The following is a 17,517-nucleotide window of genomic DNA, read 5'->3' as shown; positions in this document are numbered from 1 at the left end:
ATAGCAGAGATTTAATATTTCAACCAATGGCGTACCGCCAAATGAGACTAAAAGAAGAATTATAATTCTCTCTAAGACGACCAACCACGATTCCAGATGATTTTTGTCTGCAGCGGATATAGTTGTCCCCAGTGGATTAGTTGTCTACATTCAATACTTCTTTATGTTCTTAGAAATAACAATAGAACACTTCCAAAACTGGTCACCTTAGGAGATGATCATTGCGAAAGGGTTTAATACATTTTGAACACATAGGCTATGTATTAGAGCACAATAGTGCATAATATGCTCTAACAGATTTGTGAAAATCAGATGAGGAGGGGAAATCAAAGTTATCATGTCGCAACAAATAAATCATATTTTAATCTCATGATAATCATAAAAATAAATAAATAATTCAAAACATTCTATCTTAAAGCAACATAAGGTCAGCAAAAAGAATGCTGCTTAGTTTGCATACCGTTAATCATTTTGAAACTATATAACAGGGAGTATAATGATTCATTTTTGTAGAAATGAGAACATATCGGGTAGATCTAACTTTCGTGTTTATTTCTGGTTTCTATTAAAAATATAATATCCGAAAAGTTGCGATTGCCATACTGACGGTCAAGCAGCGCCTTTGTAAAGCAACTTTACAGATTGCTTATCAGCGTTTAAATACAAAGACTCCATCAGAGCGCAGTAGAACCACCAGTCGCCGAGTGGATAGCTTGGCAAATGCGGTCAAGAGCAGGAGACTGACGTTAATTACGGAAGAGGAAAGTAAACGGCTGTGTTAGGGATCATACGAGGAGATATATTTTAAAAGAAAAGTGTTTTTAGGTCTCATTCAGTATCAGTATATCAGGAATATATATCGCGCGCTGGAAATAAAAAAAAAAATTTCTTTCGTACAGTGTTGCCATTGCTCGCTTTGAAATCGCTGAGTTTGTTAATTAAAAATTCGTTGAAGTGTTATAAAATATGAAATCGATAATAAAACAAATTCTAAATTCGAATTAGGGCTTCCACACGCCGATATTCTATGGAAGATTACGTTATTCAAATTTTGATGGCTCTAGGTACCTTCGTTTTATCAAAACATACATACATTCATGCAGACTCTTCATTATTTAATTTCTTTAAATATAATATAGGGCGATAATATTTGGTGGCAACAATTTGAAAAGTGATTCACCGTTTATAGTTTTCAACGCAAAATGCCAAAATGAAATTAATAATCCTTCTGGGCAAATTGCGCCTTTGAACTAATAATGTATTCTAAGAGCAATAGGCGATGCCTAGCAGTAAGGGTTTGGAATCAAGAATATATTTCGCAGAACCATTATATTACTTGCAAGTATTTCATTAACTGATATCGTTAAATTTTGAAATTTCATATAAACTAGAAAAGGGATATAAAAATTAGGAAATATTTTATTTTTAAATAAACATTCAATTTATGTGTAGATAGCTGCAAATATTTTACTCAGTTGTTGTAGCAAAGCTGTAATTTTATTGGGGAAGGGGAAACTAGGAAAGTCCACTGGTTAAGTAATGAAAAATCGAGAAATTTTTGCGATCGAGGAGCAAAACGCTTTTTTCTGGGAGGGGGGTTCTGTACCAGAAACGAAGCAATAACATAGATAACTAGCATGTAACTAAATAAAATATTATACATTTTTTTAAATTACAAATTTACATTTATTAATCAATTCAAGAAATGCATACAAAAGCATTAAAGTCAAGATTACTGTTTAATTTGACGGTATTTTTAGACATTATGCTGTACATAAAACGGCTTTTCTTCGTTAAGAAGGTCGTTTTTAAAAAGGTACCCTTTTTCATCGAAATCGTCAGCACTGACACGAAATGAAGGGCGATTTATACTATACCTCAATTTTCTGGCCTGTAAGACGCGCAGTGATTTATCAGGTTCAAACTTGGGAAAAATACTTAGACAGAAAAGGATTAAGTACCTGTTTTAATGACAAACACTTTATACAACGAAAACGGAACTGTTGCATTAAAAAATTAGCAAATACATCAGCGTTTCTTAGAATCCCAGAAATTCGTCATCACTGTTGCTTAAATCATAGTTATTTTCACTTAGGTTGTCACTGTAACTAGATTTGCCACTTTCCTAAAATACAATGTCATCCTTATTTCCCCCTAGAGCACTGCTAATTCCACACTTTTTAAAAGATATGTTGTAGGATAAAATTGGATAATAGGATAAATGTATTTTTCAGTATTAACTTTATCAGATTCAATGTTCCTTCTTACCTTCTTCGGGAACATACAAGGACCTGACTCGGAACAGAGAGCTTACTAAAGCTATGTTCACTAATTGTGGTAACTAGACAGGATACAGACGAAGGGTATACAAAACCCTTTATTTTTCTCTATATACAATAACTTCCGTACTTCGGAATACACTGACCCGCCACTTGGGGTCTAACGTAAAAGTATAAAAAATAAAACTAAACTCTAATTTAACTTTAGAATAATAAACGTGGAAGATTGGCCTTATATTAACAGGAAGGCGTATGTAGTACAGATAACTGAGAACACTACAATACGTTTAAAAGTTATCAAGAGGATTAAAACCTCTGGCCTGGAAGGCAACAAGCAACTGCGTAACTTCTAGGGTAAGCGGCCTGCTTCGAACTCACTGCTTCCTCTCTCTCGCTTGGCAAAAAGCCACAACTTAAATACTTGGCGTTCGCCAGACAACTTTGCAAAAAAACCTTAACGCTTATAATTCTGGCCGGAAGTAGAAAATAAGAAGTGATAGTAAAGATTTAAAATAAAAATAAACGTTAGTAAAACTTAAGATCCTTACATACTTCCCGCCAGAGTTAATTAGCTTGAAACTGAGATCTAAAACGACCTTGTTGAAAACTTTTAGCTCTAGAATCTAACGCGACGCCAATCTTTTACAAACATACTTCGCTAGAAACTAGAAATTTAAAAGAAAGAAATTTGTTTTTTTTTTTACAATAGCAGCTCCCAGGATATACAACAATTTTTTTTTCATCTGTACTGCATCTAAACAGGAGCTTTTATTCAATTCTGGTTCCTTCCAGAGATCTGGAAGGAAAACTAGTTTAATGAAATGTTACACAATGAAATGGCAAGTAACATATACAATTATACTTCTCTTAACATTCTTATTTCATTCATGACTATTTTAATTATCTCTCCCCGTGCTCTCTGACATGTGTTGTAAAAGAACACCAAACACGAATGTGTTTCTGTCTACGTGTTCCACACTTCCTCCTACAATCAAAACACTAACGTGTTAAAATTCAACATAGCAAGACCTCTTAACACACCCTAATTTCAACTCTAAACCCTGAGGTACTATTCTGAAAGTGTCTAACTCTAAAGTGTAGCGTCAGAGAGCCTAACTACATCATTCAACCTTTAACACATATTCGCCATGCTTTAGTCTTTTTACAGTCACACGAATAAAAAATTTTAACATTCACTTTTACCATATCACGGTATTTCTTAACATTTAAAATAACAGTTCACATTGTATATAAGAACATATCAACATGCCGTTAATTTTACACATTTGAAAACATACATTAGTAGTACATTGTTAACTTCTATTCTTTTCAAAGCAAGTGCCAATTCTTCTACATTGAAATACTACATTTCAAGTCTTTCAGACTAAAACTTCTTTCTTGCCAGAATCTTTTGAATAAAATTTTATACAATAACTTTTACAATATTCAAGTATTTACACATTCCTATTATATATTAATTATAGTTTTACTCGCGAGTAATTGAAAAACATAATACCAAAATAGGTAACAACTCATTTCTCGCCTTTTTGGCGATAAAGGTAGACCTCACATGAGGTAAAACGTCTTGAATTCTGCCACTTGCAGTAAGAATGAAAGATTAACTTAAGGCTGCAAAGTAACATAAAGTTTTACTTATCTTTGTGATATTCGGACATTCTTTTTTCTGCCCAGTCCTGGAAGGTAGCAAAGACTAGCGTTTGGTTTATCTTCCTTCTTGTGCGTTTCGCCCTTCAGTTCCTTCCTCTATGAGCTTTCTTTTCCTTCCAGTTCGGTCACCCTTGAAGACCTTCTTTTTAGCCTCTGCCTGTGGTCTTCGCCGTTTGATGGCAGCTGGTCTTGGCGGAACCGGGACACTTCTCTCTCGTTCCTGCTTGGATCTCGTTGCTGGCTGTTCAAATTTTCCTTGTTTCTTTGCCTCCGCAGCTGGTGTTCCTTCAGCAATTCGTCGACATTTGCTGCGTAGACTCCTGTCCGATGGGTAGATCTTCCGTTTAGGAGCCGGGTTATAGTTGCCGTTATTTGTCCTGGCTCTCTTTGCATTCGTCGTACTTCTCCCTTCTTCATTCTGGGGGTGGTCGTGCTCTCTCTTTTCTGGTCGGTGGAACGGCTTCTTTTTCTTGTTACCTTCAATTTTCCAACGGGGAAACTTTCTTTTCAATTGCTCCTGCCTCCTAATGGCTTGCCCTTGTGATTGTCGTTGTTCCACCTCTGGAGCTTGTGCCTGCAGTGCCTGCCGTGCCGGATCCTGCAAAAGATCTTTAAATATTGGCATTTTATTACGATTATAGAATGGTTTTATCTGGTCAATGTTTGCGGTGCAGGTTTCACCATTCCTGGCTTTTAAGACCACTACAGCCTGAGTTATTTTTTCTATGACATATGGTCCTTCAAATCGTGGAAAAAACTTGGCAGTTTTATCTTCTGGTGCTGAAGAAAGTGAATGCTTAATTTTTAATACTTCATCTCCTACTTTATAAGTTACTCCCCGTCGTTTAATATCGTAATAAAGTTTTTGTTTTCTCTGTGCTACTTCAGTGTTCTTTTTTGCTTCTTTAATTAATTTTTCTATATCACCCATTTTAAATTCTGGGGCTCTTTGTTGAACATAAAATAATTTATCTAACGGCGTTATAATCTTTCTGCCTAAAAATAACTCAGCAGGAGCTTTGCCCGTTGTATCATGTTTTGCGGTCCTAAGGGCGAAAGCTAATTCATTGACACAGTTATCCCAGCTTTTATGAAAATTTTTAACATAACTACGGATAATTTTCACTATATTTCTATTGACCCGTTCCGCTATATTTGATTGCGGCCGATACGGGACCATTTTTAAATGACGTATGCCCAGTTTTTGGCACATGTCTTCAAATATATTACTTACAAATTGAGGACCATTATCCGATATAACTTTTAGGGGCGCCCCGTATTTTAAAATATATTTATTTAAAATAGAATCAGTAACTAATTTCGCGGAGGCTCGTTTTAAGGGAACGATTTCGGTCCACTTACTAAAATGATCAACCATAACAAGGAGATACCGACATTTATTTAACTGACTTTTTGGGAAAGGGCCCAATAAATCGATGCCAATTATTTCATTTGGAAATTCGGATTTAATGCTATTTAGAAACCCGGCCGGGCGGAAATTAATATAATTAACTGCTTGACATGTTGGGCAGGACTGGACATACGCCCTTGTTAACTTTTGCAGTTCAGGAAAGTAGACTGCCTCGCGTACGCGTTGGATAGTTTTTCGAATACCAGCATGAGAAGCTAAAGAGCTGTCATGGAGCTCCTGCAGGATATTTAATCTAAGACTAGCTGGGATAACAGGTCAAAATTCGTTGTTGGAATTCGTAGTTTTTGTATAGAATAATAGACCATCTATTAGTTCGTAATGGGCCGCCCTATTTCTTATCGCCACAATATCTTGGTGGCTAAAATTTTCAGGATCCTTCAAATACTCATAAATGCTTCCAAACTCAGGATCCTTACCCAGTTCGGTTATTACAGTTTCTCGAGAATTTATTGTACATGCTGTGAGCATTGCCACCTTTACGGTATTCCCTTGTTCATCTATTTTAATTCTTGATAGGGCATCTGCTACGATATTTTCCTTTCCGGGGGTATGCTTGATTACCATATTATATTCTTGCAGCTTGAGTGCCCATCTTATTAACCTTGGGGATAAATTTTTCCCTGAGTACAATCTAGTTACCGCCGCATGATCAGAGTACACTGTTATCGGCGCCTTTCCAAAATAGACTCGGAACTTTTGCACTGCTAACAGAACTGCAAGTGCCTCTCTCTCGGTCGCGGAATAGTTTCTTTGTGTTTGATTTAAAGTTCGGCTAAAAAATGCCACGGGCTGCTGATTTTGCGAAAGTACCGCTCCTACCGCATAATCCGAAGCATCCGCTGAAATTTCTAAATTCTCATCCTTTTCAGGAAATTTCAACACAGGGGCTTGCGTTAATGCTTGTTTTAATTTTTCGAAAGCACTATTGGCTTCGGCCGTCCACGAGAATCTTGCCTTTTTCCTTTTTAATTTTAACAATGGCTCAGCTATAGCCGCAAAATCTTTTATAAAGGACCTATAATATGAACAAAGTCCTAGAAAAGAAGAGAGCTTCTTTGCCGTGTTTGGAGTCGGATACTTTTGTACAGCGATTATTTTTAATTCATCTGTCTCGATCCCTTTTTGAGATATTTTGTAACCTAAATATTTTAATTCAGGGGCTGCAAATTTGCACTTTTCGACATTAACTTTTAGACCGGCCTCATTTAATAAAGAAAACACCTGTCTTAAATCCTGTACATGTTGGTCGAGATTATCACTAGTAATAATGATATCGTCTAAATAGATAAATGTGGACTTTCCAAGAACAGGTCTTAACACAATGTCCATGCATCGCTGAAATGTTGCCGGGGCCCCTGAAAGGCCAAACGGCATACGCAAAAATGCATAAGTGCCAGATTTGGTTATAAAAGCAGTCTTAGGCACGTCCTCAGGCCTCAACCCTATTTGAAAATAACCAGTCGTTAAGTCTAAAGTCGTCATAAATTTGGTTGATTTTATGTTCCTTAGAATTTCTTCTATAATCGGTAACGGATATACCGGATATTTAGTTATGGAGTTTAATTTACGGTAATCAATAGCGAATCTCCATCTTTTTGGATGCGTCAAAGGATAGTCATTATTTTTCTTACATAAAACCAACGGGCTAGCATAACTACTTGAGATGGGCGTTATGATCTTTTTACGTAGCATATCGGTAATATGCCATTCTATAATTTTTTCCTTATTCTTATCATACCGGTATGGTTTTTGACGAACTGGCATTGCATCTCCGGTGTCAATACTATGGTTAGTAACCTGAGTAAATCCTGGAATATCACTAAATAACGAAGCAAATTCACTTACCACTTGTCGGATTCTTCCTTGCTCGTCATCAGGGAGGTGGTCAAGTTTTAACATCGGCGGTTCAGCGTTTTCTGTACGAACTGGTTTCATTGTCAGCTTAAGGGATGCTTCATTAAAATCCAGCGTAGCTTGTGCTTCTGAAAGAAAATCTATTCCTAAAATTAAATGTGCTTGCAGATTCTTTACTATAAAAAACATCACCTTTACTTGTTCGTCCTTGATACGGATATACAAAGGTACTTTACCTACTCACTTACATTTTTCTCCTTGCGCCGCTAACACTGTCGTATTATCCGCATTATATATGCGGTATTTGCGAAAATACTTTCTAAAAAAATCTTCTGCCACACAGGAACACTGCGCGCCGGAATCCAGGAGTGCGGTGGCTGGGATATTATTCACCAAGACTTCAATCTTCGGAAGAGTCAGATTTTTCACCATTACTGTATTAACTTGTAGGAAGAGGGGTTTTCTTGGCCTTCGGATTTCCGCACCCTCCCGTCAGCAGAAATCCGTTTTAGTTTAAATTATTTTTCCTTTCCGTGCTTTCCTTCTTTTTCCACTGGCCTTGAGACTTTTTTCCTGGGCTGCTATTGAACTGTCGACGTTCGCCGGCTGTTTTTGAATGCTCGGGTTTCCTTGCCCACTGATTCGCTTTTTCTCCGTAGCCGTGTTCTTGAGTTTGCTGTAGTCTTGGCGTACCAAATTGGTTTCACTGTTGATATTGGCGTCTTCTTTCGACGTCCGCCGTTCTTCTACTTTCAAACTGGATTGCTAGCTCAAATAACTTTTCCAGTGTAGTCGGATTTCTTAATTCAATAAAGTCTTGCACTTGGGGCAGTAACCTCGGCAAAATCACTTGAATTATTTCAGGATCCGGACGGTTTCCATACAAGAGCTTGAAAACGTGAATTTTTCTTAAAATAAAGCTCGAGAGGTTTTCGATTCTTTGTTGATATATACTGAAAAGTTCCGTTTCTAATTTCGCACGATCCCTTACAACAGGGAAGACTTTTAGTAGGGCAGTCTTGAAATTTTCGTAAGTATAGGTGGGACTTCCTGCTTTACCCAAGAGACTTCTGCCTATACATTTGAACCAGTTAAGCGCTTGGCCCCTCAAAGCGCTGGTAGCTAAGGTAACTTTTTGAAACTCGTGCACGGGGTAGAGCATGAAGTGGTCATCCAATTTTTCCAAAAAACTGGTTACCGGTGAGTTTCCACTAAATGTTGCTTCTGGTTTCATTGAAGCGCGCATGGTCTGGACGATGTAACCAAATCCTTCCAGGGCGGCAGCTGGCATTTCTGGATTCTGAGCCGTTTCTGCAAGCAGCACAGGTTCTTCTTGAAACTCGGCCATGGTTATTCTTCTTCGTTGGGCGCCACTATCAGGTTCAATGTTCCTTCTTACCTTCTTCGGGAACATACAAGGACCTGACTCGGAACAGAGAGCTTACTAAAGCTATGTTCACTAATTGTGGTAAGTAGACAGGATACAGACGAAGGGTATACAAAACCCTTTATTTTTCTCTATATACAATAACTTCCGTACTTCGGAATACACTGACCCGCCACTTGGGGTCTAACGTAAAAGTATAAAAAATAAAACTAAACTCTAATTTAACTTTAGGATAATAAACGTGGAAGATTGGCCTTATATTAACAGGAAGGCGTATGTAGTACAGATAACTGAGAACACTACAATACGTTTAAAAGTTATCAAGAGGATTAAAACCTCTGGCCTGGAAGGCAACAAGCAACTGCGTAACTTCTAAGGTAAGCGGCCTGCTTCGAACTCACTGCTTCCTCTCTCTCGCTTGGCAAAAAGCCACAACTTAAATACTTGGCGTTCGCCAGACAACTTTGCAAAAAAACCTTAACGCTTATAATTCTGGCCGGAAGTAGAAAATAAGAAGTGATAGTAAAGATTTAAAATAAAAATAAACGTTAGTAAAACTTAAGATCCTTACAACTTCATTCTGAAGAATTTTCTGCAGTCTAGTTTGAGTTATTTTATTCATAAGTTTCAAATTAAAAACAATTTAATGTTTATATGTCATTAGAAAATTAACCAAAAAGCAACGACCACAATGTAATTGAAAAACAGTCCTTAGACGTGAGAAAGTTGAAGGCCATTTGGGTTAAGATTATTTTCTCAGATACTCAGCTACTTCGCATACATGGAACATAGCATTCGAAATGAAAAATTCAATATTTACTACAAATTCATTGATGTAACAAATATCTGTCTTTCTACACCTACTTTTAAAAAAGATATTATTTGCCTTACAGTTTATAGTTCAATAATACATTTTCATTGTACAAAATTGCATTCATTCGAAGAATTCCATTTGTGTTTTCCTCTGTATAAAAACTGAGTGAAGAGAAGTTAGATGTTTAAAAGACCCCCACATTTTCTCAAGACCAGGAGCAAGATTATCTCCTTCTTTTCAGCCCCCCCGTGAAAAAAGGGGTTCTAAATTTACGACCTGACCGCATATGAGGTGATTTCACCGAGTGACTAAGACCGCCGAATACCTGTACCCCGGCTGCGTATTTCCGAACCCTACTCCCCTTTTCGAATTTTTGACGTCACGGAAGAATCGTCTACTGTCTGTCTATGGTAAGAACAGCTCTCGCCAGTTTGTCTGCAGCTGTCTGTTGCCGTAGAAACGAGCCCTAACCCATTTTTCGTAGGGGTGTCTTGAAGACTTACTTCTGAGTTTGCCACCTTGGCGCATTTAAAGATGATTTGGCGATATTCACATTTTGTTTTAGTTTCAAGTAAAATGCTTGTTGACCCTTTGCGTCGACCCCGACATCCAATTTCCGAAAATGAAATTCGATGGCGTAGATAAAGCTTTTGCAGTCAAGAAACGGTCTTTGATTTTGCCGTGTGAGGTACAAGTCGCTGAATTTGCCATCCCTCTAGATGTACAATGAGTAAAAATAAACTTGTAGGGAAATAAATTTAAAAATCCGTGTTTATTTTTGAAGAAAAATTTCAATTTTGACATTTAAAAAAATCATGCTATTATTTTGCTTCTTTTTTGTTTATTTGTTTGCTTGCAAAATCATAGACGACATCTTAGAAATCTACTTGATTGCCCCATTCTCTTTATATAGTATAGACGCACTTCATAAATATAAAATAAATTTAATTTTTATAATTCTCCCCTCTAGCTGATCTACCGTGAACATTCAAAGCAATTTCGTCAGTCTTTAAATGACGTTCTGCTATGTTTTTATTTCAAAATTTTCTGTTAATTTATTGCTTGTGCTTTAATAATGACTAAAAATTTCATCATTAAATGTATATAGAATCATCTTGAAAGTAAAAGCGTTTTTTTACATACCCATGCTCTCAATAAATACTTTTTGCGAACATTTCTTCTTTTCTCATACCTTTAAACTAAACCAAAAGCTGGTTAATTTAATGGCGGAAGGAAGCGAAGGTGAATTAAAATCAAAACTGCTTCTTCCTTAATTACCAGTGGTTTGGGTTGGTTTATATGATGACGGAAAGCCTCCAGGGTTAAATGCCTAAGAGGAGGGATGCCTTCATGGAGGGCTTGCTAAGGAAAACTGGCTGTGCGCCCAAAACCGTATCATGTTGCCAACATTTCTTAAAAGTTAAATTGCTGTCAATCCATGTTTCATCGATGTAAACGATGTGGCGTTCACTTGCTCTGAGTTTTCTCATTTCGCGTAAATAATTGTTCCTCCAAAATACAATGTGAGGTCTTTCGATAAGAATTTTTTTTTTTTCTACGCATTCCAACGAAAATTCATTGAACACAAAATTTTGCACAAAGAGTCTTTTTGCCACGGGAAGTCTATTTTTTGCCACAAGACAGGCAGTAATTTCCGCACAGATGGACTTTCTTTTCTTTGATGTAAAAGTCTTGTATTGTCTGCCGTAGAACGCATTTATCAAAATCGTCGATTTCACACTTATGATTAGCAGGGCTTTTACATTTCTTTCCAAGTGTATTCAGAAGTTTATTTTCACCCATTGTTGACCTTTCTTAAACTGACTTCTTAAAGGTCAGTTTAAACTAACTTCTTAAAGGTTGACCTTTCTTAAACTGGAAGGGCATTTTAAAAAATTGGCGATTAACAAAGCACTACGAAAATCAAGCTAAATAGAAGCGAATTTGAGCAAATGCTAGTACAAAAGATATAAAAACGAGAATAAAAAGAGCTAATAGTAATAATATAAGGCTTAAGAAAAGATGCGTGCAGCTGGAATGAAGCCGAGAAGACGAATGATAAACTTCCCTTAAGCCAACAGTCGCCAAAAACAAAATAACAATAAAGCAACCCTTGGTTCGTCCCTATTTGAAATATACTAGCCCTGTTGCTATAGCGACCGCCACTCGCCAGACAGCGTGGCGGGAGCTGTTCTTACCGTAGACAGACAGTAGTTTCGCATGGATGGTAATTCTTGAGCATGCGCTGAAGGTAACATAAACAGAACTTTGGCCTTGCACTTGTAAGCAGTATTAAGTATATAGACCGAAAGTGCATTCGTTTAGGTAATTGCATAATTTGAATGTTTCTGTAATAAGAAAATTTCATTCAGATAAAATTTATTTTAATATTATTATCTGGTTATAGGATTATACGAAATGCTGAATACTGTAGGTGTTATCGTAATTTTCACATACCTTTCACATTGGATTATCATTGTAAAAGATAATGTATTATAAACATTAAATCAAAGCAAATTACTTTGATAGAATAATTAGAGATGTGAATGCTCTAACTGGATTTTCTTTTTATCACTTATTATTTATTTCCGCTTTAAAAACACATTCATATTTGACAAATATTTATCTCCGCTGAAAATGTTTGTTTGTTTAAAAACTATATTTGTAAATAACGTAATAAAAACTTCCCTGACGGTAAACCTAGTGCTTCGTAGATCAATATGACAACGAATTCAAAATGTTTTAAAAACAATTCTTTAATATTTAGTTTGTAGTAGATGCAACTAAATGGCACAGAGGAAAACATTTTTCAGTAAAAAAAATTCTCCATGTTAATTCAATAGCCAAATTTTTTCTGTTTCAGTGAAAAATCCACTTTCGATGCTTATATAACAGAGAAATGTAATATAAGCATTTTGGAAGCTTTAAAATATAAGCTAAAGGTTTGCTATACAATTTTATATAAGAGACGTAATAAGTTACTTTCATTCCTTTTAAATCGGAATATTTGTTTCCTATAGATAACTAAAATTTTTGGCAAGTTAGAAACTTGAACACACAGTATTCCGTCGATTGAAATATGATTTTTTTTTTGTTTTGTTTTGTTTTTTGTTTCATTTAGGGGTACATTGGAATTGAAAATACCAAAGGAAAATGGATCACGGATCCAACTTCATTCCTTATTTGGAAATTTTTCAAAAAGCTTTCTGTCAATTTTATCATATGTTGTTTTAAACAAGAAATCTGTATTATTTTCTTTAGTAAATTCTGAAAAGCATGTTTCTGTTGTTTTTGCTCAATTCCCCTTGCCAAAATATTAGCTTAGTTTTGAAAGCTTCAATATTGGTGCTCAGTATTAAAATGTTTGTAATTCCTCTCTATAGAGAGAAATTCAGATCGTTAAGTTTTTAGAAAATGTCTACCATGTAACTGAGTTTTCTTAATCCCATTATTAATGAATGAACTTGCTGATGTACGTTTCTTTTCTTCCAAAAATATGTAAACTGTATTTCTCAAATCGAAAATATGTCGCAGTATTTTTCTGCGTGAAAGTCAACTGACTTTGGTAATAATGTCTCATACACAGAACTTATCTCATTACACCGTATTAAAAGAGACGAATGTTTAGGATCTTGCCTTTTAATGTAATTAATTGCAGTAATAACCCTGCAATATCTTGTGCAATTCTTCACCAATGCGTTACAACAAGAGCTTGTCTATGTGTCATGGTTGAATACTATATGTGGAGCAATTTTCATTATTAACCCTCTTAGTCCTTTATTATTACCTGTTAATGCTGCAGCATCACCAGTACAAATTGCGACACAGTGTATCTAGGTAAGATTATTTGTTTCAAAATATCTGTTAGTAATTTCAAATATTTTCTCTCCAGTTGCTTTTCCTTCCAAAATATTACAACATAAAAAATATTCTACTGTGTCGTCTTCAAAAACCTATCTCATAAACACTGAATTGAGACATTTTAGTAATGTCTATAGTTCCATCGAGTTGTATAGCAAAGACAGGATTTTGTATTCTATAGTGTCTGATATGACAGAAATTTGCTGAAAAACGGTACCTCTTGATAATGCTATTGTTTCTAAATGATTACTATATTTTTCTCCATATATAAATTATGTCATTTTAATTGCTGAACGAAGAATAAGCGATTCTCCAATTGTATGATATTTTAAATTTTTCGCAATTAAATATGAAACTTTTAAGAATGCCCATAAAGCCTTCTCAGGAACTGTTGTATATTTTTTCAAAAATACATTTTAATTTTTCATGCTCTCAGCTCAATCCTTAAAAAAATTCTTCAAATTTCTTACTAAATCTACATGTTTAGTTTCTAAATGTGTTTTTAATTTCGCAGGTTTCAGGCATCAAGTTTTCACTGCATTTAACACACAATGGATATTCATTTTCCATTGATAATGCAACATGTAGAACAGTATAAAATAAACTCTTCTTGATATTTACTCAGTTTTTTATTAGAAGTAGAAAGAGAGCCAGTGGATTCATTTCTGTTTGTATTTTCATTAATAGTTTTTCTAAGTTTATTAGATATTGGTCCATCCACCCCATTTCTCTTTTCAACACCGGGTATCTATTTTGGGCCATTTAACCATCATGAACAAAATTCCAACAAAACAAAATTATTTTTATTATCCTTCGAGCACACTACTGAATTTTCCAATACTTAAGAAATGTTATTTGCTTACTTGACAACAAATTTGATCAGAAATAAGAAACATAGCTTATAAACGATGCGTATTACAATTACAAATTGCATGCAAGACACTACTAAGATAGCCGAAAAAACTACATCTTAGCTGCGCGTATGCAATTGCTTTGAAATTCGACTCAAGCTGTTTGGAAATCATCAAGCATAACACACAAATCAAGCGGAAAACAATAAAATCGAAATTTATGTATCGAAATGTTTAATTTAAAATTCCCGGAAAATGGTTAAAAAACATCCAAAATTCTCTTCAAATGCCATATATCTTTTATTGTCAAATAAATTCCTTTGAATTTGTTGACCCCCACAAATTTGATCATGACTCCCAGTTTGCACAGCAGAGCCATAATGGATAATTAATTGGACATAACGCTCTGTATTCATGTAAACCCGATTAATTCTCAATAAGTGGTTTAAAGTTTGTAAAAAACAATATGTTATCAATTTTTCGATTGCATTTAAAAAAAAATGATTTAAGACTTGTCTTTAACAGAACAGCATGCAACAGAGTATCTTCAAAATTATGGGAAAGTACGTCTTATGTGAAAATGGCTAAACATTGGCTGTCCAATGGGAAATCTGAATTACAGTGTAATATGCTATGTCCATAGCTTGTGTATGTTGATTATCCAACTAAATACAGAATGATCCGTTCCTTCAAACTTCTGCTGGAATAACTGCTAGAAGATCTATCCCATTTCAGATGAACAGAAAGCAAGTGTATTCTTATTCAATAATTACAGTACTCTCGCATAATACTTACAAGGAATGAGTTAGGTTATTTAACTAATGTGCAATCAATTTTATTCCCTATTTACATGAATGACATATCACACAATGCTACGTAGACTGGTGACCTAGCAATCATGACTCCAAATGCATCTCTGCGTTCAGTCCTACGCTCCTTACAAGAATATAACCATGCACTGGGAGTCCTAGCTTCAGCAGGTACATATTGCTTTGCTATGCAATCTCTGTGGGTCCTAAATTCTAAAAACTTTTCCACTCCTAAATTCTAAAAATTTTACTACTTGATGTTTCTGTAAATTCCAAAATTTTGCACACCTGCCTGGCTGTGGTCTCAGTTATTCTCACACATATGTTCTAACACAGTCAAATATTGTAACATTATTTTAGACCAGAGTTTCTTAAAATGTGGATCACGACCCCCATCTACAGCAGGGGTCGCAAAAAAATTTAGTAGTTTTGGTATTTCTTTAACTTATAATAATAATTTTACAATTACTAAATATTTTTACACAATGTATCTGAAAATAGATGAAGATAAGACAATACAGACAAAGAGAAAAACAAAAACGGTTCGACACATTTTCTTTTTATAATATAAACGTTAATTTTACTTGCTTTGCACATGACACTGTCATTTCGTCTGTTACTTATTAAAAAATTTCATATTATTCTATGTCTTAAAATTAGAAATTAAAGTTAATGACTTAAAACTGCAATAGTATATTACAGTACAAGTGAAAAAAATTGACAGTTTCACTCACGCGTGTGTCGGATTTTCGCAGTGTTTATGCGGTCCCACAAAATTTTCGCAAGTATTTTGGGGTCCTGGTGTCGAGAAAAAATCTCGGTGACAAAAAGGGATTGCGACTGAAAAAAGTTTAAGAAGCCCTGTTTTGGACCAAGAAATTTCCTAACGCCAACCCATTTTTTTCTCCTGTTTTGTTTCTCAGCCGAATTGTGTTTCTGTGGGATTTTTTCTATATTTTTACTGTTTCAGCTGAATGAAAATACACATTAAAATGTTTCAAGTGACTATTAGGGGAAGAGAATCAAATACCCCACATTATTATTATCTCTATTTATCTTACGTTTCAATTCTGAGTTAAATTGTGTGTTCTGATATAATTTTTCCATATTACATATTTCAGTTCAAGAAAAAACCAACTTGCATATATCAACTTGCAACAAAAATCTTGCAACAACAAAAATCAACTTGCAATATAAAATATTGAGAAAAAGCATGTGCTAAAATGTTTCAAAATGAAAATGTGAGATAAATAAATACATAAATTAGTTTTTTCTAGGAGTGTAGGAGTTCTTATATATATATATATATATATATACATAAAGAAAGAAATTTAGATAGATTGATGTGTACATGGACAAATTTAAGGCAATGCGCAGTGCCTAGTTTGTGCAATTCTAGTAATTTTTTTAAAGTGAAAACAGATCGATGTGTACATGGACACAGAGCTTGTGCAATTCTTTGACTTCATATTTTGGTCTTGTGTAGAGGCCATTGAGAAATTGTGCCTTCCTGGCGTCGATTTTGGCGTCAAGAAAGAATCGACAAAAAACAAGGGGCACCCAATTGTAAACTTTTACCGAAATTAGGTTTTAATTTTTATTAAAATTAAGTATATTTAGTATGTTAGTATATATAAGTAATTTTCTATAGCAGTTACGTATGTTTATTAGTTTATCTCAATAAATGAGTATTGGAAATTAGGTTTTATTTATCTCAATAAATGAATGTTGGAAATTGGGTTTTATTTTTTCACTAAAACTAAAGTAAATACATTAAAATATGATCGAAAGAAATGGTGTTAAGAAATATCAGTATTACTGGTAAATACTGCAATCCATAATTATTGCACTTTTAATTGCTTACTATTTAAAAAAACACAAATATTTTTTTTTATTAATTGGAAATTTGAGTTCTGTTACCTTCCTTCTGCTATTTATACTTTCAAACACTACTAGTTCATGTTTTTTCTTAAATAGTGATGTCATGTACATTTTGGTACTTACGTATTAACGCAACCAGGCCAAAATTCGCATAAATCGCCAAATCTAGCGACCCTACTTACGGCAACCCTACGTGTGTGAAAATAGACGAAAGTTTATTTGTAAAAAGAAAAAATAACACTGGGCGTGTACTACCACAGCAATGGGTTTTGCCGAGAAAAGAGACTTTTTTGGTTACTGTACCTAACAGAAGCGCCGTTCGTTACCCTGATGGAAAAAATTTGCGAAAATATCAAGGAAGGAAGCATCATTTATTCGGATTGCTGGAAAGGATACAATACAAGTGAGTTCGAAAATGCTGGATTTCTGCATGGAACTGTTAATCGCAAATATAACTTTGTGGATCCAACACGGGCGTTCATACACAACATGTAGAACGCATGTGGGGCTCAGCCAAATGGCGCAACAAAAAACAGAGAGGAACAGCCCGTCATCATCTTGACTCATACCTTATCGAATTTATATGGTGCCAAGCTCAAGCTGTTAATGGCGAAGACGGTTTTCAATCAGTGCTAAAAGCAATAGCCAAAAGATTTCCACCGAAAAAATAATTCTGCAACT

This window comes from Stegodyphus dumicola, chromosome X1, assembly GCF_044657685.1.
Source record: "Stegodyphus dumicola isolate Sdum_Otavi_A_Nest chromosome X1, ASM4465768v1".
NCBI classification, from domain to species: Eukaryota; Metazoa; Arthropoda; class Arachnida; order Araneae; family Eresidae; genus Stegodyphus; species Stegodyphus dumicola.
This window is presented reverse-complemented; position numbering follows the sequence as displayed.